Source organism: Heterocephalus glaber, unplaced genomic scaffold, assembly GCF_053883595.1.
Source record: "Heterocephalus glaber isolate CG9 unplaced genomic scaffold, H.glaber_assembly_v1.0 deba00001472, whole genome shotgun sequence".
Classification (NCBI taxonomy): domain Eukaryota; kingdom Metazoa; phylum Chordata; class Mammalia; order Rodentia; family Bathyergidae; genus Heterocephalus; species Heterocephalus glaber.
The window spans coordinates 21,892,827-21,916,731 of NW_028258315.1; the positions used below are offsets into that span (position 1 = coordinate 21,892,827).

General features: G+C 37.2%; 1 long non-coding RNA gene and 1 pseudogene across 1 annotated transcript in view; both read right to left on the minus strand.

Moving 5' to 3' along the window:
- Positions 1-670: 670 nt before the first annotated feature.
- Positions 671-23,905, minus strand: part of LOC147826228 (uncharacterized) — a 29,738-nt gene continuing 6,503 nt past the window's right edge. Inside the window, exons 3-4 of the long non-coding RNA XR_015439234.1 lie at positions 3,183-3,292; positions 671-2,274 (exon numbers count right to left, since the gene is read on the minus strand). This is a non-coding gene — a long non-coding RNA (uncharacterized LOC147826228). The remainder of the gene's footprint in view (positions 2,275-3,182; positions 3,293-23,905) is intronic.
- LOC101696367 (YEATS domain-containing protein 4 pseudogene) lies at positions 13,254-14,125 on the minus strand (annotated as a pseudogene).

The window sequence follows — 23,905 nt, forward strand, 5'->3', positions numbered from 1 at the left end:
CAGTCTTCATATTTGCTCATGAATTCATGGTGCTTCTTAGGATGCTGCTTCAGGTGTCGGCATAGTAACCTTTAAAAGGTGATTACGTGCTTTCTTTTCAAATGAGAGCATAGAGTCTATGAATTTCAATATCAAGCGCAGAGCTGAGAACCGTGAAAGGAGGAAGAATGACAGTTCTGTAACGTCAAGTTAAATGTTTGACAAGTTTGTTTTGATAAAAACATTTTATGTTTCTACTACTTTGTATGCAACAGAAATTCTCACCAATCAGAGTACAGCCAACCATTCTCAGATAGGGTCCCAATTAGAGGATTTGGGGGCTCTGGATTGGCTGCCCAAGAACTGTTACAGAAATGGAACTTGTCTCTTTCCAACTCACCAGATTTACACAAACACAAAGAAAAGTGATCCTCTTTGTATCAGGAGCTTTTGGCTTGGTTTGGTTTTCCTTGCAATCATTCCACTCACTGTTCATGGGGAATACACACTGAACTCTGAGCTTGCAACCCATTGTCTGTGTGTAGGAAATCCAGATTAATATTACACAAAAGCACAGTCAATTTACTGGAAGAAGCAGAGAATTTGGGGGAAACATAAGGAACAAGCATAGCAGAATTTTTTTCTCAGAAATGCATTTTTATCTTCTCACTTAAGCTTAGAGCTTGAGTCCTAACAAATTTTCTTTTGTAATTAAACTATCCCTGAAAAACAAGAATAACAAGGAAACCAGAGACTCCCCCAAAACAAACCCACAATGCCTTGAGTTTTTGATATCGTTGAACGTATTTTTTCTTTACCAGTTTTAATTGTATATCAGCTTTTCTGAATGAACCTTGTACAAAATGAAGGGATTTTATTTGCATGTTTTATTCCATATTGCTTTGGACAAGAAAAGATTACATGTGGAGAGGAAGGGGGAGGGAAGACATACAATAGCCTCTCAAACTGGGGTATTACTGCCATCTAGCGTGAAGCCCTGTCTCTGAGAAGGACAATCCAATTTGGTATTGCAGAGGTTAGAGAGCTGAAAGAGGGCACTTCTCAAAAGAAATCTCCACAGTGGTGCATTCGCCACATAATGAATTATTTCACAACAGAGCATTTGTATGTGGTCAAACAACACAAAGCAGTCTATTTCTTTCAGCTAAAAGAGAAAAACCCTAGTCACTTTTAAAAGCAAATTCTTTATGAGAAGGCACGTTCCAACTGCAAAGGTTGTTAAACAGCAGGAATGATTTATTCAGGAGAACGATGTCTTTGAAAACAATCTAGATGGCCACTTGTCCATGGCCTTCCTCAGGTTGGTCACGTTCACACAAATAGGCAGGCAGTTTTAATGGCGTCTTCGTTTCCTTTCAAGCTTGTGATGATGTATGAAGAAAATAGTATTTGCCATTTATACCCCTAATATATCTGTTCCTGATAGAAAAAAACAGTATTAAATGGCCAAAGACTTGGCATGTAGCATTCTAAATGCTAAACCTAACCACAAATCATGAGGCAGATACATGAAATCTTGGCCAATACTTTTACTTATTTTTGCTTCACATGGCACAAGTATTTACATAAAAGGAAAGAATGATGAGAGGCCCAACGTCTCCCTTCTGTAATCCTTTCCTGTCAAAGACAGGCCCAGGTCTGAGGTTAGCTGATGTTTTTGAGACTGATCTCCAGCACCATTTCTCTTACTCATCATAGAACAATTCTTCAGTTCATTCTTTCTCTAAGTGTAACTCCCCCACCCCTGGCAACATTCACACACATCCCCCACCCTGTGGAGGTTTGCAACCTTATCAGTAAGAACATTAGTGCCTTAGTTATATAAGAAACCTATGACTTTCAAAGCCCCACCAGCAGAGACCAGCAGGGATAATGAGAGATAATTTGGAGAATCATAAGTGTAAAATCTAAGCTCAGAGGAATTTTAAGTTATTACCTATGTCAAAGTAACCTAGAACTACAGGCTATGCTTGCTGGTTTCAAAGATGACCTGTAGCTCCATGTATCTTGAATGGAAAATTCACTTTTGTCCCACACTGGGACCAGACCCACTGAAAGACAAATATACTGCCTGCTTCTGTGCTTCTGTTGGAGACAATGATCTAGAAGGAAGGGCTGACAACATAGCCACACTGGGAATACCTCCAGCTTTTCAGGGAAGCCTCTGGATGGAAAAGTGCCAGTGGGATCATCTGGAATCCTTTGGTGAGTTTCTGTAGTGATCTGTGTTTGAGAGGGGAATCCAGCTGGATTTTCTACTGCAGTTTTCTTTGCCTTTGGACCAAGAAATAGAGGGAGGTTATGCATCATTGATAGCATGGTTAACACATGGTTAAAAACTGAGGGTTAGATTTAATGGTTCTGAGTATTATTTACAAGTATATTTCAAAGATTATGCTCCTTTCCATCTGGCAATGAAAGAAGACCTATTACAACTGTGTGTCTTGGATCTACATAAGCTACAGACCTGGTCTTTGTTCAGTCAAAATACAAACGTAAAGGTGAATCTATTGATTCATCATTAAATGTGGTTGAGAAGTAAATAACATGTTCTTCCTAGTTACTGCAGGATGAAAGTCTCCCTGCCTCATTAGAGTCCCTATCCTGGGAAACTGAGCTCCCTGGAAAATGCATCGCCCCCTCCTCCAGCACCAGAGCCCTTACTCCCTGGGCTGCTAGCCTCATTTTTCCTGCTGCTCCATATTTGTCCCTTTGGGTCTGACATGAATAATGCTGCAACGTGGAGAAAACGCAGCCCTCTGGTAAGGCAGTCACCCAGCTTTTCTAGGATTAATCACAGACTAAAACACTAAATAACATACTGATATATTAACTCCATTAAAATCTAATTCAGTGGCAATAACTTTTAGAAAGCCAAGAAAGGGCTTATGAAGAACATACTGAGAAAAGACCAAAAAAAGGTAAATCAGTGTACCTGCTGAAAGTAAATCAGAATTAAAGAAAAGACTATGAATTAAAAGAGACCAGGCTGGAGTCCCAAACTTGGTGACAAACTCATGTGTTCTTGCCAGGTTTACCTTCAAATTTCTGCATAACTGAAGGAAAGTGGTAGCAATGGAGCCCTGACTGAGAGGCTTTCAGATGTTCTGGCACTCAATTCAAAAGAGTTAGGCAGTGTAATGTCATCAGAAGGGTTTCATTTTGCTTTCAGAGACTCCTACCTTAGGCCTTCATTGTGAATATTCAGTAGTCCATCCCTGAGAACCCTCTCCATGCAGGTACTCTTCTTGAGCAGGGCTTAAAGGAGTGAAGAAAATACCTTATGGTCCAGCTGTCTTAGAAAGAACACATGGAATAACATCAAGAAAACTCTGAGGCAGAAGAGAGCAGGTATTCTTTTGATGATGTGCCACAAGAAATGATGTGAAGCCAGAAGGGGAAGGAGGCCCCGTGCCAGCCAAGGAGAGAGGCCTGGCACCAATGCCTCCCTCATAGCCCTCAGAAGGGACCAACGTGCTGACACCTTGATCTCAGTTTTCCAGTCTTTAGATCCATGAGGCAATGCATTTCTGCCAACTAAGCTGCCTGGTTCTGGCTGTCTTGTTATGGCAGCCTTAGAAAGGCAGATTCTAGATTTACATTATCAACTGGAGCTGGTATCAGGTGCACTAAATATAGAATAAATTTATAGCAGCATCCAGGAGAAAGGTATGCCAGGGGGCTGGGAGGCAAGCATGGAGGTGCTGGGTAAGAGGTCATTGCCAGAGGCACTGTTGGGCCATTCCTACTCTTCCAAAGTTGCCATTACTATGGCTTCAGTCTCGATCTTACACGAAATGGAAAACCATTATTTCCAAATAATTTTTCATTGGAAGTTTCCTAAAAATTTGATATTTGAAAGAATGTTAGACACAGATGAAAAAGAATGAATGAGACAACTACATAGCCCTGAACAGTTTTGTATCTTCCCATTGTATAGAGCATGTGGTTAGATATGATCAATGCCAAACTTCTAGGTTAAAAATAAAATTAAAAAAGAGAAATTCAGTAAGTTCAACAATATTGAATTTTCTTTACTCATTCCGTCCTCCCACTTCATCGCAAAACAAAATTAGTATATATATTAAATATAGTAAAGTTAAAAAACTAAAAGAGGAATAAAGCACTTTTTTGTCCTATACGTTGTCTGTGTCCATGAACTCCTTTGTGAGCATGTGTTTATACATACACTTGATCTTAGCCAAAAGGCCGAGAAGCGATAAGCAGCATGTGTTTATATACGTGTTTTTGTTTGTATGTGTGTGTTGAATCCTGCACTGATTTTCCCTGGTCCAGTTAATTTAGTCTGGGATATGACCAAGTGATGGTATGTAAACATGCTGCATGATGCCCTGAGATATGCTTGGTGTGAGACACATATGAGACAGCTCAAGTTCTCCCTGTGCCACTCACTGGCACTGTGACTTTGGACCATTTCTTCCTTTTGAGCTTCAGTTACTTCATTCATGAGTATGAATTTCAAACACCTGTCCTACTTATCTTAAAGTCTATTGTGAAAAACAGCTATTTTGAAATTAGAAATATTGGGTAATAGCAACAAGATGAGGCTGATAGCACACCACTGAGCCACTATACTTTAAATCATATTTTAAAATACGATGTCCATTGCCAAAGAGCAGTGCATTTCTATATCCTGCTTGGTGATGATATTGGGACAATGTTTGTACTGATCCCCATGTTCCCTGAAAAATGTTTTGATGTCATGTACAAGGCATAATATGGATACAAGCAATGCTCAATGCTCTGCAGGAGGAGCCCAGTAGGATTATATAAATACCAGAAAGCTACATATTTGACCAAAACCAAACCAAAATATTCCTACATTTTATTCATTCAAGAACACCAGTTATTTGATATCACTCAGCTAAGGGCCAGGTCATTAGCAGATTGAGGGAAAACAAGTTAAAATCTACAACTTGAATCTCCAAATGCAACTTAAATATGCTTATAGGGATCCCTTGAAATGTGGTTGGATGTTCTAGAGAAGGGAGGAAACAGACTGCTTTGAACAGAGTGACACTGATGTTGTCCTCTCTTACTCTCCACTTCCTCTTGGTCATTCGCTCACATTCTCCTTTGGGCAGCCGATCGTGTCATGACATTGGGCAGCATCCAGAACATTGTGATTCTTTGATGATTCTTTTATTTGTAATCTGATAATTCTGCTTTAGCGCCATGGTAAATACTATTTAAAATAAAGAGGTGGACACCAGAAAAAGATGTGCATAAGCAAAAATTTCTACAAAATTCTCTGGGTGCTTGTTGTGCTATAAATAATATCCCAGTGTCACATCTGAGGAGAGAAATTATCTCCATTTAGGGACATTGATAGGAAAATATTTCATTTTCCTGGAGGCACTGAAGCTGTGTTAGACACATTTAGGCTAAAAGGATGGTAGAAAGGACCCATGGACACAGGACAGTGGAGACTGGTATGCAGAAACGGAGACACTTTTTAACATCATGAATTGTTAAAGATCTAACTAGAATTAAAGTCTGAATGATCTAAGAGAGCTTGACTTATTTCCTTTAGCCAGAACCATGGAAAGTTATTGACATAAAATGCTTAATTACCATCCCCCACATGGGGAGAGGCTGCGTATTGGTTGGAAGGGTTTAAAACGTTAAGTCATGGATTTGACCTTAAGAATGACAGAAGAGACATACAACAGAGCTACACCAGAGAGAATGAAGGTGAACATTAAATGAATGTAACAGAAGTAAACAGGAACAGAAAATCCAGATTGTGACCCCAAGTAAAGGCAAATATTCAAGAAGAAGGAGAGATGGGGCCCCCTTTTTGCTTGTGAATGAATGCAGTGATTAGGCCACTCCTTCCCTGCAAGGAGGGACAGGCAGAGAGTCAACTGTTTCAGTCTAATTGGAAGGTCCAATTAGAACTTGGAATCACAAAAGGCAGCTTGGGTTCTCCAACTCCAATGGAAGTTTTATTTACTTACAATGGATAGATAGTAAGGAAAGATAACAAACTCAAATTCTTCATAAACATCCAAACCTGTGCCGACCCCAGCTTTCCACAGCTCAACTCCACATATAGACCACTCCAACTAGAGACCTGGAATTCATTCTCAACACTTTGCTCTCTATCAGTGAACACTGCTGGTTCAATCTTAAAATTGCATTTTGAAAATGACTCCACCTGTCTGTCTCCAGGCCAGGATTTAAGGCTTAACCAGGGCCTATCTCACTAGGACCACTGGAAGTCTTCTCCCAACTTCCTTCCTGCTTCTTCCAACTTCCTTCCTGCTTCTTCCATTCTTGCTCCTCTGTAGTCAGTTCACGCACTACTACAAGGGTGATTTTTACAAATGCAAATCAGATTACTCAGATTACTCCACCTTTCAGTTAAAATCCCCCAAAGGCAGCCTTCAAATTCTAATCACAGCTCCTCAGGGACTTTGGGTGCTTGTGATACAATTCTACCTACCTCTGTCTTCCTGGCCTGCTGCCCTCCCTATTATGCACTGTGACATAAACACTCTCGCCTGCCTCTTCTTTGTGCCAAGCTCCTTCCAACCCTAACAGTGTGGCACTTTCTGCTCCCTCTGCCTCCATGCTGTATCACAGAACTCTACTGGACTGGTGTCTTACTTGTAATCTCTAAACTCTGCTCAAATTTCATTTCCTCAAAAAGACTTTACTTCATAACCTCAAATTCACTGTCTCACATTTCATTCACTTTCTTTCGTGTCATGCAAACACTGTTACCATCTGAAAATACCTCAGGATGCGTATGTTTACCATTTATCATTTTCCCTGATGAGCACCACCCCCAGCATACTAGAAATTAAATTGTAGGATGACCTTTGCTGCCTTGTTCTACACTTTGTGCCTATGGGTTGATGCATAAATGAAAGGCTTATGTAGGATGGGGAGATCTCCATAGAGCTGGCTGAGTGAAGGCAAAACCAAAGCAACTTGACCACATGTATAGACTGAGGAGAGGAGCCCCATAGAGAAGAAGAAAACAGATATATAAGAGGCGTGACGGGTGTGAGTAGGGTAAAGTGCTTAAGAAGAGTGGGCTTTATCCTGCAAGGACAAGATCTAGCTCTTCTGCTCAGAGAAGAAAGATAGATAGCTGCATCTCCTTAGGAAACTGCTCTCCACTAGACTCATTAATTATTCCTGCTGCATTTGAAAAATAACACTTCAGTGAGGTGCTTGCTGTTTGGACTTGTTTCTTTAGATGCCCCTTATATGAACCTTTGAATTTTCAATATATGGCTAAGAATGAATCATAGCACAAAAACATGACTTTACCTTTTCCTTAATAATACATTTAAACACAACACAAACACACAAAACAGCTGGGGAGGCGCAGAATTCACTAGTTTAGTTGAGCTTTTAAGGTTGGAGTTATGAGTTCAATGAGTGAGGTATAGGATTTCAGAAGGAACCTTAAATGCCATATTGGCTAAAAACCACCTCCTACCCAATCCTGCTACAAATGAATAAAAAAGAAAAAAATAAAACCAGGATTTTGACTAGAACTCTTATTTCTGATTTCTCATTTAACATCCTTCCTGTCCTTCATTCCATGAAGAAAAGACTAAAACTTTGCCTTTCTCTGTTCTCCTTCCTTCTCTATAGGAGATGGTATAAAAATGTGATATAAGCTGGGGCTTGCCATGGTACAAATCACTTTTGTGGAAGTCTATCAAATGATTGGAGTGCTTTTCTAATTCAGCCAAACCCAAGGAAATTCTTTGTCCTGTTTCTCAAGTCACACTTTCTCCCCAAATCCTCCCCAAATACAACTCCAAGAGAAAAAAACAGCAGGCTGGTGTCCTTGATCTATCCAAATACACAGCACAGGAGGAGCACACTGATTCATTCCTCATGCTTAATCCAGCTTTTAGAAGTTTTCAAATACAGTGATTTCTCTTTGTTCTAAGTAGCTATGTTGTGCATATGATAGATACAGCATTAAAATATCTTCATACATTTCCTTTGTCACCCGTACAGAATCACTGGCAGATCAAGGCTTCTTTCTGAGCTCTGGGAACTGTCTCCTTTCTCTAAGAAGCACATCAAAGACAAAGCTCCCTCCTCCACCAATAATCAAAGAAATCAGAATATAAGCAGAACCTGAAATGGAGACGTGAGATGCTGCTCAATTCATGAGCCACATGTTGGTTGCAGGAGTACCTCATCTCCTTTGGCTACTTTCTGCAAGGCTGACTAAAAAGGAAGAGTACCAAAGGAGGGTGAAGACCTGGACTGTCTGATTTGTCAACTTGCAATCATTTTGTGTAAAAGCAGAATTTTTTGCCCTCCTCATCATTCCCTCCTCTCTTTACTTCCTATCTTACTCAGAATACAAGAATTTCTTACTATCTTGGACATCCTTGCTGCCACTTTCCTGTGATGTTTTGTCTGCTAGAATCTGATTGAAAAGTGCTTCTGTTCCTCCTCCCATTCTCTTCCCTCAGAAAAACGAGCAATCTTGACACTTTTTTAACATTTCTAAACAACTCAGTCTCTTCCTGCCAACTCCTAGTTGCTCTCTAAACCTTTTTAATCCTCTAGAATGCAAACTAATCTACTGAGAGAAAGGCACCAGGCCTGGTCTGGCAGCTGGAGCTAAGAATGTCAGAGTGGGGAAAATGATAAATACACCTGCCACAGAGAAAGGGAGAGCCACGGCAGCCTCAGCAGCACAGGAGGCTATTTAATGTAGAGAGATAGAGAGGACGCTCTCCAGTACCCTCAAAAGCAAACTGCATGGAAGTGATTTGTCCAGAAAGAGAAATGACAGCTATTAATAATGTGCAGAGACTGGAGGTGGCTGTGTTGGGGAAGCCACAGATATAAGGAGCAAAAATGTACCTTTATCCCCTCAGACAGTTTCCTTCAGTTTGTTCCAGGGTTATGGAAGTGACTTCTGCCACATTTTCTATACCTCTGAGCTGGGGAAGGACAGGAATGGCTTCCTCTTCCATGGGAGCTGCTGGATTAAGCTAAAAGATGGCTGGTCCAGAAGTGAAAGGGGAACACAGGGCAAAGTTGACTTCCGTACTATCAACTTCTCTCTGCCCAAGAGTGATATTCTGGGAAAAGCATTGAATTTCTTTAGTTAGAACTAAGTATTGTGAATTTTTTCTATCATCTTTTTGCTTAAGTCAATTAAAACACACATATTTTTATGGAGCTATGCATGTTTGCACACATATACACACACACACACACACACACACACCACTATTGACTTCTTCATCCAATTAAAGATGATGTCTTTGGAAATGAGAACTTTGGAAAGGATTAATCAAGATGTGTGGAAATTTTCAAGTTTGTGTTAACAAAATTTTTCTAAAATTATGAATTTCTAGAAACCAGAGAGGATATCATGTTACTTTACCTTCTTTTAAACCAGAAAATATAGAGTTATGAAGAGTTACAGAGTTGAGAAGGATGACACTAGTGACAAGATAGTTTAAATTGTTAAACCCAAATTAAATTATGGCTCAAGCAATGTAATCATTTTCTTGGAGCAAAATGAGAATGGTTGATACCTAAACTGATGGTGACAGACTGAATACCAAGAAGTAGCTTGTTAGGCACTTCAGGAATATTGAACTTCAGTAAAAAAGCCAGTCTTTCCTCTCCCATCAACAGAGGCAAATCAGTCAGCAGCAAGGCCACATGTGAAGTCAGAGATTCCAGGTCCTTCTATTTATTTTCTCCCAAAGGGAATGTGGCCATGGTTTAATCATTATTACCTAAGCCAATAATAACAGAATCTAATGAAAGCAATGCATCTTTAAAGTATTTTCTGTGTAAGAAACTAATTTAAAAAGTGCAATCTGATTTCCCATATTATTTTTTCATAAAAAATATCACAAGTTTGTCCTTGGCTGCAAACAGCAAATGTACAAAGTATACTGAAGTTTGCATTATAACCTTTAAAAGAAATGGATTTTATAGAACATTCTCTAATATTACAAATATTAGTCACCCAGACATGGTGACACACATCTATAATACCAACACTCTGCAAGCTGAGGCACAAAGGTGGCAAGTTCAAGACAAACCCGGGCTACAGGATGAGATGCTGGGTAAAAAAAACCCAAAATATAAATAGATCGATAAACTCCAGATAGATTTTTTCATTCAATAATTATTTTCTTTGAAACTGAGGTCAATATTATTTCAGTGTTGCAATGTAGCCACAAATCTGAAAGGAAGTATTTTTGTTACTTCATATTTCTGTAGTGAATTAAACCAGTTGATTGGCCACTGAAGTTGATAAACAAACATCTGGTGCAGTGTATTAGCAATTTTTGCAAATTCTAGATCTGAGCATTAGCGACATTTGGTCCAGTGCCCAAGAGGACTGGCACTTGAGCACCCTTCGAACCTTTCCATTTCTGAGTTCCTTCCAGAGAGAGGTTTTGCTGGGAAAAACAAATTAGACTGGCTTTTTGCAAAAGGGAAAGAAAATCTGAATATCTGAAAATAAATAGAAAACTACTATTGAAAAAACTCATGGTGTCTCCCAAATTAGCCTTGGTTTTGAGTTTGTGAAAACAAAAACTGATCTTGAAAATTAAACAAGATGCACTACCTTATCAAGATGACATTTTATTCCCTATGATCCAGAAAGGATGAATTCCATTACCTAATACCTAGGACTATGCCTTCATAAAGTTCATGAGATAGTCTATGAGAACTATACATCCAGAACTGAATCTATGAAATTTTTGAAGAGTCATATCAGACTTATATAAGACATTTGCTGGAGAAATATCAATTCAAAACAGAGTTAATGAAGCACTTCTTAAGTATGCAAATTAAGAATCCAGAATACCCAAGCTTAGCTCTCAGAATACATAAACTATACACCCAATCCACCTAAATGAAGCCTTATGAAATTACTTTGCAATATTTTAGAATCATCGTGACAACTTGGTATGTTGGGAGCCATTCTACATAATCAGGGAGAAAATTTTTTTCACAATTAAATTATGATAAGGGCTGTATGAGGCCTAGTCTTCTTGTGGCCACCTATGGCATGCTGAAACATAACTCCATTTTGCCTCCAGTCACAGCTGAGACCTCAATGGTCCCATGATGCTGTGGTGCTCAAGGGCAAGATTACATCAGCTGAGGAAAGCCTTGGTCTTTGAGTATAAAGGTTTCACCTGGGGAGGGACAAACTCCTTATCAGCTTAACTCATCCCATCTACTGTTGTAAGAATATCTTTGTTCATCTTACCATCCTAATCAACATAAGATCCTTATCAGCATAAAATCTTCATGGTCCTAGGAGTACCATCACCCTCCAGACATCTGATACTTCCTCTGATTATAAGATCCTTGTCAATTTAGGGTTATTGCTACCCTCTGAGTCATCTATTACTCCCTTTGAACCCAATAAATAGTGGCAAGCTTGAGGTGCCCTTGTCTTTACTGTCCAGAGCAGCATTGATAAGGCCCAGAACCCAACTTCTTCTCTAAGTCTCATTTCCTGTCTTTAATTTGCCTTGTGTTGTTGTGGCTCACAGGAGACCAGGACCCACTGCAGGGGTTCTGGTAACATCCCCTTTCCCTGTTCCCTACATTGGTAAATGTCTCATGGGACAATATTTACATATTCATATAATATATATATGAATCTTATATTTATCTATATCAGCAATGTTATTTAAAAGTTATCCAATAAAAATTTCACTCTAGATCATTTTGTTTATTGACCTTCTTTGTATTGAAATCAAATTTTTAAACTCATTAATAAAAAATGTCTTATCTAGATGAAAAGGAAATAATTTTACTGAAGGCATGATATGTGCTCTAGGAATTCAAAACAGACATTAGGAGTATCACATTACTTTTGATTAATGAATAGCATATTCTTGAAGATAATGTATTGTTATTTACCTGCCTGTTTCTTTCATTTCATGTCTCATGCAGCCTCCAGGAAATCCCACTGAGCATTCATTGATATGTTTCTATCAATGAAATCATCAAGGAAAAAATACAACACACAATAGTGTGACAATTAATATTTTAATTATACCCTTCCTTTTAACAACATATGAAGTTAAATATAGAATTGTTAGTATTAAAAATAAACCATTCCTTATGTAAGACACAACTTTGTTAAGTAGAAGCAATGATAATCCATATAAACTGTTTGAAATTGATAACAATTTGATCTCACAGTTTCTACTGTAATATACTGAGATTATATGGTTTTAGCTGAAATTCATTCAGATTCATGAAACATAGTTCTTTGAAGCCTGACATTACACTGTAAAATACAGTCCAACTCAGCCTGGCATCACAGTTGTTAAGAACATATTACCTTTCCAACATATGATGGAAGGCCAAAGTAACATCTGTAAGAAATTTATAATTTGATAAAATCTAGAACATAATAATAATAACTTTCTGTTAAAGGTTCAGGGCAATAATTAAAAGAATTTTCTATAGACAGAAAATACCACAGTAGCAGCACTCACTTATTTGCCTTGGCTATTAAGTGGCTCCTGACCTGGGGTTAGTCATCTTTCATTTGTTCTCCACTGTTGCACAAATAAATACGTCATTTTAGGTGTGGAAAAGACCACATTCAAGCCTTTATTCAGAACACATTCCAATGTTTCTTCTCAAGTGCTGCTCCTCCTTGGTAGGTATGCAATCATTTCTCCAGTCACCTTGTTATGAAACCCGAGCATAGGAAGGAGTGTGGGGCTAAGGATCTAAAGAGATTTTTTTTTCAGGTCCAAAAACTACCTTTATTAAATAATTACTACTGAGTGCATCACATACAACAGAGGTAGAATAGGGGCAGATAAGAATTTGAAAAAATCAAATACATATGCTTAGGATCTTTTATTAATTCTAACTACCAAAGAAGTACCAAATTGTACAGGTTATTTAAAATGACATTTTGATGCTTGCCAGAAAGAAAATAAGCTATACTCACACACTCCAATAAAAATTTTTAAAACCATGCTTAACACTATAGAATTTATCTAAAATGGATTGGTAAAAACGCTTACACAGAAACCATTCTTATTACACCTATATTTTCCATTAAAGATTGTTCGAATAGAATATTTTGACCCTTGCTGAGAAATCTATTGTTGACAATTATATATATATGCAGTTCCTCTAAAAAACATCAATAGTATCTGCATTAAGTCCACGTCTCCATAAATGAAGCCCACCTTATTAGCACACTATCAAGTTCTCTTCAGAGCTGTTTATATGTCTTTTGTCTGATCATCTTCTTCAAGTTTTCTGATTTCATTTTTTAAACAATTTATAGTTTCACAATTTTTTTAAATCTCTCTTTAAACTCTTCAATTTCAAAGCTTGTTTTTTTCTTGGCAGCTTCTAATTTTTCTCTGGTTTTCACTTCAAGTTCTGCAAATTCTGTTTCATGCTTATGGGCCCCTAACGTTAGCTGATGAGATGTTGTTAATAATTGTTTCATCATTCCTGTTGGGTCTTGAAATATCATTTCATCATAGATCTCTGAAACAACTGTCTTTTTCCCCAACATTGCATCGGTGTCTGATTGGAACAACTTTAACAAATGATACAGGGTTACAGGTCTTTCATTAGGGTCAATGAAAAACATTTTGATGATTATTTCAAATTCACCCCATCCCGTTTCAGTAATTTCATATGGAGGCTTAGTGACAACTCTTAAAGGACTGCCATAACTTTCATGTAATTTAAAATGGATTTTTTTCACATGTGCTGACATATCCTCATTTCTATATGGTTTCACCTATACTGCCCATCTTCTCTTTTCTTTCCAAACTACCGAGCGACATTACCATAAACTATTGGTTTAACGATAGTAACCCCCTTCTCTCTCCCGCCGGAGTCAGGCCCAAATTCGGCCATTCTCTTGAACATATTGTCCCACAGAAGAAGCCGCCGCTGCCAGGGAAAGAGACCGGGTAGGAGAGGTCGCTGCTCCCTTCAGAGGCTCCGCTCCTCCAGCGCGGGCTCAAGTGGTGGGGTTCTGGTCAAAAGAGGGCAAGTCACCGGGGTTCTCCTGGCTGAGTAATGGCCAACTCCCCCTGGCTAGTGGCGATACCAAGGCCATTCAGCCACGGAAGGGTGCGGAAAGGAAAGAGGGGCAACAGACGGATCTAAAGAGATTTAAGATAAAGCACTAACATGGGAAATTGGCGTTGATTTGATAATATCCAAAACAGTGGAACACAACTTGCATAAATCATAAAAGTATCCAAAATACATTAGAATGGCTTTAGTTGTTTTGCTAAGTTGGTAAAGCTATATAGTTTCATTTTTTGACATTCTGTTGTTCAGTGTTGTCACTTTTTCCTATTTAGTGTCTATTATTTTTATATATTTACTTCCCTTTAAAACGCAAAGTTATATAATATTTTTAAGTATATATAATTAACATTAGTGAATATATACATTAATTAATTATGGTTTATGTGGTTTTCTTTACTATGAAGTAGGATTAATGTGCTTTAGATTTACCAGTTTCTTGGAAATTTTATTTCCAATCTCAATAAAGCTTTAAATCAAAGTAACAGTTTAGGCAGTTGGTTTTAAACTCATTAACCTGGAAAAACAACATAATATCTCATAGCATTCAGTAAATGAAAAAGAATTAAAAGACTCAAACTTCCAAACCAAATGGCAAGAATAAAAATCTCTGAATTTGCTCTTGGAACCAAAGGACAAAATGATAAAGAAAAAGACATCAACATGTGTCTTAGGTACCTCTGGCACCTTCGTATCCAAAAAAGAAGGTCCACTTTGTGACAGAAACAGTTAAGACCAGACAAGCAATCACAGCAGCATCATGAAGAGTCACTTTTCATGTTTTAAAATCTATGGTGTTATAACACTAATTCAATACAAAAATCTTCCCAATTAGCCATTTCAGTAAAATGGCAAACTAACTAATCTCTTATCGTAGAAAATGCCATTTTCACAATTTAATAAAATACAAATCCATTATGGCAAATAAGGTTAATGTGAAAAAATACCATAGAAAGTTGTAAACACAAGACTATGTAATGTGCTAATGAGTCCTCTGAAAATGTAGGTCATTTTGGCTTTGCAGTGCCATCACTCTGAAATTCATTGAGAAAGAAATATGGAATAATAACACCCAAAACATGGAAACAAACACTAATCTATGAATTCATTTAGACTCAAAAACCTCTATGCATATTCTTATAAAAAAGAAAAAAGTCCTGTCTTTCAACAAGAAGAAAAAGTGTTGATAGCCTGGGACTCAGGAAGAAGAATGAAAAGATTACTTTGTCGCCTCTAAATTAAGATGATTATACAAGTGTTCTCATCCCCTCCCCTGTGCCCAGCCATCTTGTTATTTTGTCATCAATTTAACTATGAGATTCTAATAAATTCTTATTTTGTGCTACAGAAGCGAAGTGTATTATTTCACTTACTATACTATCCACCAGTTTCATTCATGTTCTTGCAAATGGCAGTATCCCCTTTCTTGACGCTAAATACTATTCCACCATGTATATATACTGCATTATTTTATCCCTCTATCCATTTATGACACTTAAGTGCTTCTATATTTTAGCTCTTTTGAATAATGCTGCAACAAATATGGGGTAGCAGACACAGATATATTTCTACAGGAGGCTGAAAGAAATTATTGGATTATATGGTAGCTCTATACTGTTTTCCATAATGGATGTAGCTATTTATATTTCCATCAGTGTATAAGAGTTGCCTTTTCTTTACACCCTAACAACACTTGTTTTCACTTATTATTTTGGAAATAGCCATCCTGACTGGTGAAAGTTAATATTCATAGTGATTTTCATTGATGGTTAGTCATGATGATCTCCTTTTACATATGCCAATTGAGCATTTTTTATGTTTTTGGAAAAATGTTTGTTCACTTGACCACTATTAGGTCAAGTTATTTGTAGGTTTTTTATTGAGTTCTTCATATCTTTGGGATACTAACACCTCATGACCTAAATGATTTGCAAAGAATTTCTCCCAGTCTGCAGGATGGTTTTTCACTTTATTTGTAGCTTTCTTTATCGGGTAAAGCTTTTTAGTTTTATATATTTCCACTTGTTTATGTTTGCTTTTGCCTGACTTTTGGTATGTTATTCAACATAAGAACATTATCAAGGATCTTTCCCCTTATTTTTTCTCCTAGGAAGTTTATAGCTTCAGATCTTTCATTTAGGTTTTTAATCATTTTGAGTTGAGTACTGTGTGTGGTATAAGGGTAATTTTCATTTTTTTGAATGTGGATGCCCAGTTTTCCTATCACCATTTATTGAAGAAACTATCCTTTCCCCCACTGAATTTTAGGAGTTAAAATACTTGGTTGACTATATAATATTGGGCTTATTATATGTCTGTTTTGATGCCAGTACTGTACTGTTTTGATTACTAAAGTTCTGTAGTATGATTTGAAATGAGAAAGTATAAATATGATGCCTTGAGCTTTGTTTTTCTTTCTCAAAACTATTTTGGCTATTTGGGATTTTTTTTGGTTTGATACAATTTTCAGAATTTGTTTTCTATTTTTGTGAAAAATATGTTGGAATTTTTATAGGGATTATGTAGAATCTTTATATTGCTTTGAGTATTATGCACAGTTTAACAATATTAATTATTCTAATCCAAAATAGGGCTACCTTTCCAATTACTTGTGTGTTAGCTTTTCATTGCTATGACAAAGTACCTAAAATCACAGCCTAAAAGAAGAAAAGCTCATTTTGGTTCATGGTTTCAGTGGTTTCAATCCAGTCAGCTGGCTTCAAGACAGAAATGTCATAGTAGGAGGGAGTAGTGAAGGGAAGCTGCTTACTTCTTGCTGTCCAGAAACAGAGAGAGAGAGAGAGAGAGAGAGAGAGAGAGAGAGAGAGGAGCTGGACACCAGGTATAATCCTTAAAGTCATGCTCCCATAATCCATTTCCTTCAAACACCTCCCATTTCCATCACCTCTTAAACAATGCCATCAAATTATGATCTCATTAGTACATTAATGAGGTTAGAGCCTTCATTATCCAATCACATTTAGAAGCGATCAGATACCTAAGAATTTCTTACTTTCACACTAGTCTGAGCTCAACTTCTCTCAGTTCAGTGAAACAGCCATTTACATCTTCCTATCATGCATGGATTCTAGTAGCTTCTGTTCTAGATAGGAAAGCTCTGGTGGACATGTCTTTTTAGATTTCAGAGTGGTAGTTTGTCCTGAAACTATGGTTTCTCAGGTCTGCTTATTATAAGTCATTGAGTTTTTACTTAGTTTGGTTTTTTTCTTATTATAAAGTTGAGAGTGACAAATTCCTAGTTCTTTTGCAGCCTAAACTGAAAGTCTTGGAGCATGCTTTTAATTAGACACATGGTGTTAGACTTATTATTTAACCTCTGAGCACCAGATTCATCACCTCTTTAAAATAATAGTGTTAAATTGTACTGTAAATTCTTTCACTCAAACACCATGGAATACCACAGAATTAAAGAACAACTGCCCATATATTCACCACTTCTTCCTTATCTTCTCACTATCAACCAGTATAATACACTCAGTTAATAAATCAGAAGACTGTGCTACTCTCATGACAGAGTTACTGGGGAAAAAAGAAAACAAAACAACCAAGCAAGTTTTTTCTTCATTTAGGGGTCAGTGACTTGGTATTATTTCTCAGATGATCGCTCAGTCTCATAAGTGTTGAAGATGGTGAATTAAAATCTCTAGGACAATGAAAAAGAGGCATACCAAACCATGTCAATTACAAATAAAATATGATGGTCTACATGATTGCAAAAATCTACCTTCAGTGCTTCACTTATGTCATCAAATCTTTAGGCATGGATCTTTAGAAAAAGTTTTAGTTTCAGGCAAAGTATCAATGTATTTTAAACTGGCCATATCCATCAAATAATGACGTTCTCTATCTTATCCTCAGACTGAAATTCTACACTTAGTGATTGGGACCAAATTATTCAATGCTCTTTAGGGATGACTTAAAATTAAACAAGGCTCTAACAGAAGCCACGTTAGAACCACTGTTGGCAGTCTACTAGCATAATGAAAGATAAAGACCACATGATCATCTCAATAGATACAGAAAAAGCATTTAATAAACTTCAAAATTCTTTCATGATAAAACAATTCCCAACAAAATAGGTATAAAAGGAAATTTCTTCCACATAGTAAAGGGCATTTGTTAAGAACTCACAGGTAATGTCATAGTCAATGGGAGAAAATTAAAGGTTTTCCTTTAAGATTTCATGCGAGGCAAGGGTGCCTACTCTCTATATTTATTTTCAACAGAGTGCTGGAGGTACCTGCAAGAGCTGTCAGACAAGGCAAGAGAAAAAGATTAGAGGTATTCTAACTGGAAAGTAAGAGGCAAAATTATCATTTCACATGACATGATTCTATATCTAGAAAATCATAAGTAATCAATGAAGAAGCCATTAGAGCTAATAAAAAGATTCGATAAAAAGCCAAGATACAAAATCATATGCAAAAATCAGTTGCATATGTCTCCACCTACAGCTATCTCTCTGAATAAAAATTAAAAATGAATCCCATTTGTGATAACATCAAAATGAGTAAAGTACTTAGTAATAAACTTAACCAGGGCCAGGATAGATTTGTGCCCTGAAAACTAAAATATCAATGGATAAAGTTTAAGAATGTATAAATAATTAGGGTTGGGTGCACAATGTCCCTGCAAAAGGCTCATTGTGTATTGGATAAAACCCGTAAATCTTCACTGCATAAAGAGTGAATGCATGACTGGAACCAGGTCCTCAGAGAGATGGGTGATTTTAGGGATGATATTTAAGATGACCCTCAAGCTTCATGTAGGGCCAAATATTAAGACATTGTTCCATAATCACAAAGAACATACCTCAAGGGAATGTAGAGGCCAACTGAAAGTTTCTCTCAATAGCTGAAGCTGAAATAACTTGAGCCACAAATAAATAATATCCCAAAGTTTGCATCAAATATCCAAGAGTCCATAATGATATAAATTAACGGTACAAAGAAATGGAGTGGACAAAAACCTCCCACACAGAGGAGTAATTTTGTAAATGCTTATTCCTCAAAGTGTTGAATGCTCAACCCTCCTCCCCTTCTTGTGTACTGAAGATAATGAATTTCTTCCAAAGGTCACAGTACCAGAGAGGGGGAAAAAGAATTTTACAGTGGAGAAAGCTGACAAACACTGCTTTAGTCAAATGATAAAAATAACATTACCATAGATGAGTCATATTAATGATGTGCACCATGATACATGACAGTGCGAAAAGAACAGTAATTTTTATCTGAGATCTTTCTCCCACAAACCCATCACCTTAAACCAATTAAACATGACAAAAATTTTAAACATGAGAGATGGTCTACAAAATTGTGACCATCGTCAACATTTTCAAAGATGAGGTAAATCTGAATAATTTTCCCTCTAGAGGGGCCTGAGGAGAGATGACAGTTAAGTGTGAGGTGGTTATCTTGGTTGAGACCCTGGGGCAGAAAAGAGAAATGAGAGAGAAAAATAATGAGTTGAATGCAATATGGACTTCAGTTACAATGATATGTCAATATCGACTCCTCAGTTGTGATAAATGTTCCCTAGTAATTTTAACAGGAGTGAAAGCTGTGTATAGGTAAACAGGAAGGTTGTAATATTCCTGCAATGCCACTTTAAAACAAAATTTGTAGGACTTGGTAGCCTGATTCGGTGTACTTTCTTTTTAGAAGATTTCACAATAGTTCATCTCAGTCCTTTAAAGCACAGTTTGATGTGTCAATGTAGGAAACTATAGTTGATTGATATTAAACTTTATTCTTTTCAGGGTGCTAGGTGCATAGTAGTCACCCAGTAAATATTTACTGAATACCAGAGAGTGTCTTTAGATTCTTAGACAAAAAGATTATTTCATCTTAGTTCATATTTATATTTGGCATAAAATGGCTACATTCTTTGAGGTTATGAGGACCCTGTACCTGGCATATCTTCATTCTACCTATTTCCCCAACCCGTTCCCCTCACTCCTCACCTTGGTCCCCAGAAACCCTTCCCACCTGCAAGACATCCCACCCTTTGTTTCATCTGCAAGAGCTCCATCCCTTTGTCTCATCCTATCCTTATTGTATTTTTCTCTTGGTGCTTTGCCTCACTCAGGTGAGAGATATCCTATAGCATTGTAGGGCGTGTGATTTATTTCACTCAAAATTATATTTTCCGGGTGCATCCATTTTCCTACAAAATGTTTCAAATTTGCGCTTCTTTATAGCCAAGTAATATTCCACTATATATAGACAGCACATTATCTTATCTAATCATCCATTAATGGGTCTAAGGGTACATAAACATGAACTAAGATTAATGATATCAACAAGAACGAAAAGGGGGAAAGGGGATTTAGAGGAGGGAGAAAAAGGAATTTTCAAAAGCAACAAAGTATATTATATACATGTACCAACTCCTCAAATTGATGGTAAAATACATGGACTGCAAATTTGCACTGGTAAAATAAAATAAAATAAAATAAAATAAATCATTGATGAGTTGGATCCAAGTTAAAAAAAATACTTATTAAAGGAAAGAAGCTACAGACACCAAAGAAATTGAACCTCTTCATCATTCCATTGATTTAAAAGCATCCTTTAAGGTCCCAAATATTTGAAAACAGCAGAATAAAATTAATCATTACATATTTTGTGTAACTCAGCATTGAGGTAAGAAACCACAATTCTTTGCACAATTTTTCTTTTGATCCTATCAGAATCATAATAAAAAGCATGAGACATTTTAAAATTGGAGAGACCAAAAGAATAATACAAGTGAATTTACAAAACTGCTAACTTGAGGACTCCGTGAAGGTATTTCAATTCCCAGCTAATCCTGGGTAGAAGAGAATTCCAGAGTCTGGAGCTCATGTCTGAGAAACTTTCCTTGAGTTTAACCTGTCATTGACAGACAGATGTTTCAACTAAGTGAATCTGAGTGGGCAATGGGAACAGAGTAGTTTTCCCTCCCTCCCCAAAGTCTCAACTCAAAAGAGGCCTTAAAGAATTAGGATTTCAGGGCAAATCATCACAGAATCATTGACTAATTCAAGTTGGAATGCTAACACACTGATACATTTCAGGAACATGTGTTTCAGTATTTCATACAGATAATAGAATAATAACACAGTGCTCGGTATTATTCAACAATAGTAAGTTCATTAAGAATTTCTGTTCAGCCAGCCAAGAAAAAGTTAGAAAAATAAAAATGGAAATGACCTCCTATCTCTTTCACTGCAGTGAAATGTGGGAATGTTGCTCTTTGAGAGGGGTGGGATTAGGAAGTCATGATCTCTTTTTAACAAGAATGATATCAGAACAGCTTTTTCCTATTTTAACTGTGGAATTGACTACTCTTTTACCACTCTTTTCTTGGAATATATATTGAATGGCAACAAGTGTGAATGGTAGTTTTCAAAATGGATTAAAAAATTCCCAGTTTATATGATGCATTGTATTTTTTTCTCCCTAGTTACACACTTGTCTCTATTAAACATTTTATAGCTTCCTCTTTTAAACCACTCTTTGTATTAGTGGCTAAGTACCTTGAAGCCAAGATCTTACTTTAAAGTAGATTCTAATTAGACTTTTAAATTCAGAAAGGATGCTGAACCCTTGGAGTTTATTCACAGAAGTATACAAGCAAATTCATTTTTTTTTCTTTCAATGGTGAAAATAGCAGTTATCTTCAAGAAAAAAAGAAAACTATATGTATTATCCCATCTCCATTTAAGTATGAGGCCCAGGCAGCTGACCCAGAATCCTGTCCTTCCACATAAGTAGGAACATGGATTGCAAAGTTTGAGGCAGCAACTGAGAGTGGGAGCATGAACAGAGAATTGTCATTGCTTCTAACCCTTAAAAACACTGAAATCTAAAATGCCTTCACATCAGAAGCATGAAAATTGCAGTAACTACCTCAATAAACAAGGAGTTCAAATATGATTCTTGGCACTATGTATATATTCACAGGGAAAATGAGATGAGAAAGCCAGTATGTAGTTTTTTGTTTTTGTTTTTGGTACCGGAGATCGACCTCGGGTCCTTGCGCTTGCGCAGCAGGCGGCGAAAACACTGAGCTAAATCCTCGGCCTGATAGTATGTAGTTTTATAAATCAGGAAAGCATAAAACTCAAAATATCATCGCCAATGTGGATCCATGAAAGTAATAATAATTTTAGGGGGAAGAAAAGAATTAATTATGAACTAGAATTTCAGTTGGTTCCTAACGTGCATTTGAATCAAGCTGTCCCAGAGAAAGAGGGTAGAGAAACAGCAGAAACTGCTTTCAACAATACCAAATGAAACATGTCCAAATTACAACTAAGAAATAGAAAGAACCGTCCATGTAATGCTGGGAAGTCAGAGGGGAGTGCAATTCTAATGAGATTAAAGCAGAATAGCTTACATCACTTCTGAATGAAATAAACTTGAAGCTGATGCCCATAAAACTGACTTGGTGGATGATGAAGAGGAGAAATGACAGCCTTCAACCTTCACGGGGCAACAGAGCTACCATAAAGATTCTGCACCTCACTCTCTGACCCTTGCCATTATATAGAGGGAAAAAAAGCCAAATTATGTCTTTGTTCAGGGTGACTAATGTAGGATGTCAATAGACTAACGGTCTCATGTGACAACTGTGTAGTGATTAGTTCCATGAGTATGCTGGGCAGTGACATCATTGCAGAGCCTTGACACACTGGAATAATTGAAAATCATGCTTAGGAGTTATTCAAAATGGTTTCCAGGCACTGGTGTACTTTCAAGGGGCAGAACCATAACACTCATTATTTAGCTAGATACTTATGGATTCCATATTTCCTCTCCTCCACTGAAATTAAGAATAAAAGCAAGAAAATAAAAAGGATCAAATGCTAGAACATAGTCCAGTCCATTAGAAAGTAAAAGAACAAACAGGAAGATACCAGGAATTCTTTACTGCATATCCATCCTCCTTCTAAAACTCCCTTCATATTTGACAAAATTTTGCAAACCTTTACAAAATCTTTAAAAAGCTTACTGAAAATTGCTATACATGAGAAACTCCTTTAGCTAAGGAGAGTGGAGTACTTGGACAGTCGATAGGTACTGAGATAAGCTGATGCTCCTGAAAACCTGGATATTCGGTCTAGCATCTATTTTTTCAGTACTGGTGATTGAACCTAGAGCCTTAGCACTGAGCTTCATCCTCAACCCTTTCTCAGTTTTTTGGTTTTTTTTTCCCCGCTTAGTTGGCCAGGCTGGGCTGAAACTTACAATCGTCCTGCCCCAGCCTCCAGAGTGCTGAGATTACAAGTGTGTGCCACCGTGTCCAGTTCCCAGAGGAGCATATTTGTAACCCACCTCAAAGTTCCATTCTAGTCACTCATATTTACTTTTCAATGCCCTGCTGGAAATTACCACCTCACACTGATTCCACGTGTTTCTTAGCCCAACCTCTGGGGAAAGATGCAATGATGAGAAAATATCAGCTATATCCCAAACTATCCTGGGGTGATGTTAAAAACACTGAAATTCTAACACGATTCTTCAGACAGTAGCACACCTATGTAGATAATCAGATATGCTTCATGTTTATAGTCACCTTCCTCCTTGAGTTCGGAAATCTATATTTAACAATTCAATCAAACCTAACAGTGAATGTTTGTGTCAAGAAAGTCACACAAAAAAGTAAGAGATAATTACCATTTTCAGGGCTTGTAGTGGGCTTAAAAGGTGCCCCATCTTCGCAACTGTCAGGATGCAGTAAAAATGGCATGTGCTTTAGATAAAATACATGGGTGCAAGCCCCGATGTCAGCCCTAAAGGCAGAGTGGTTCTAT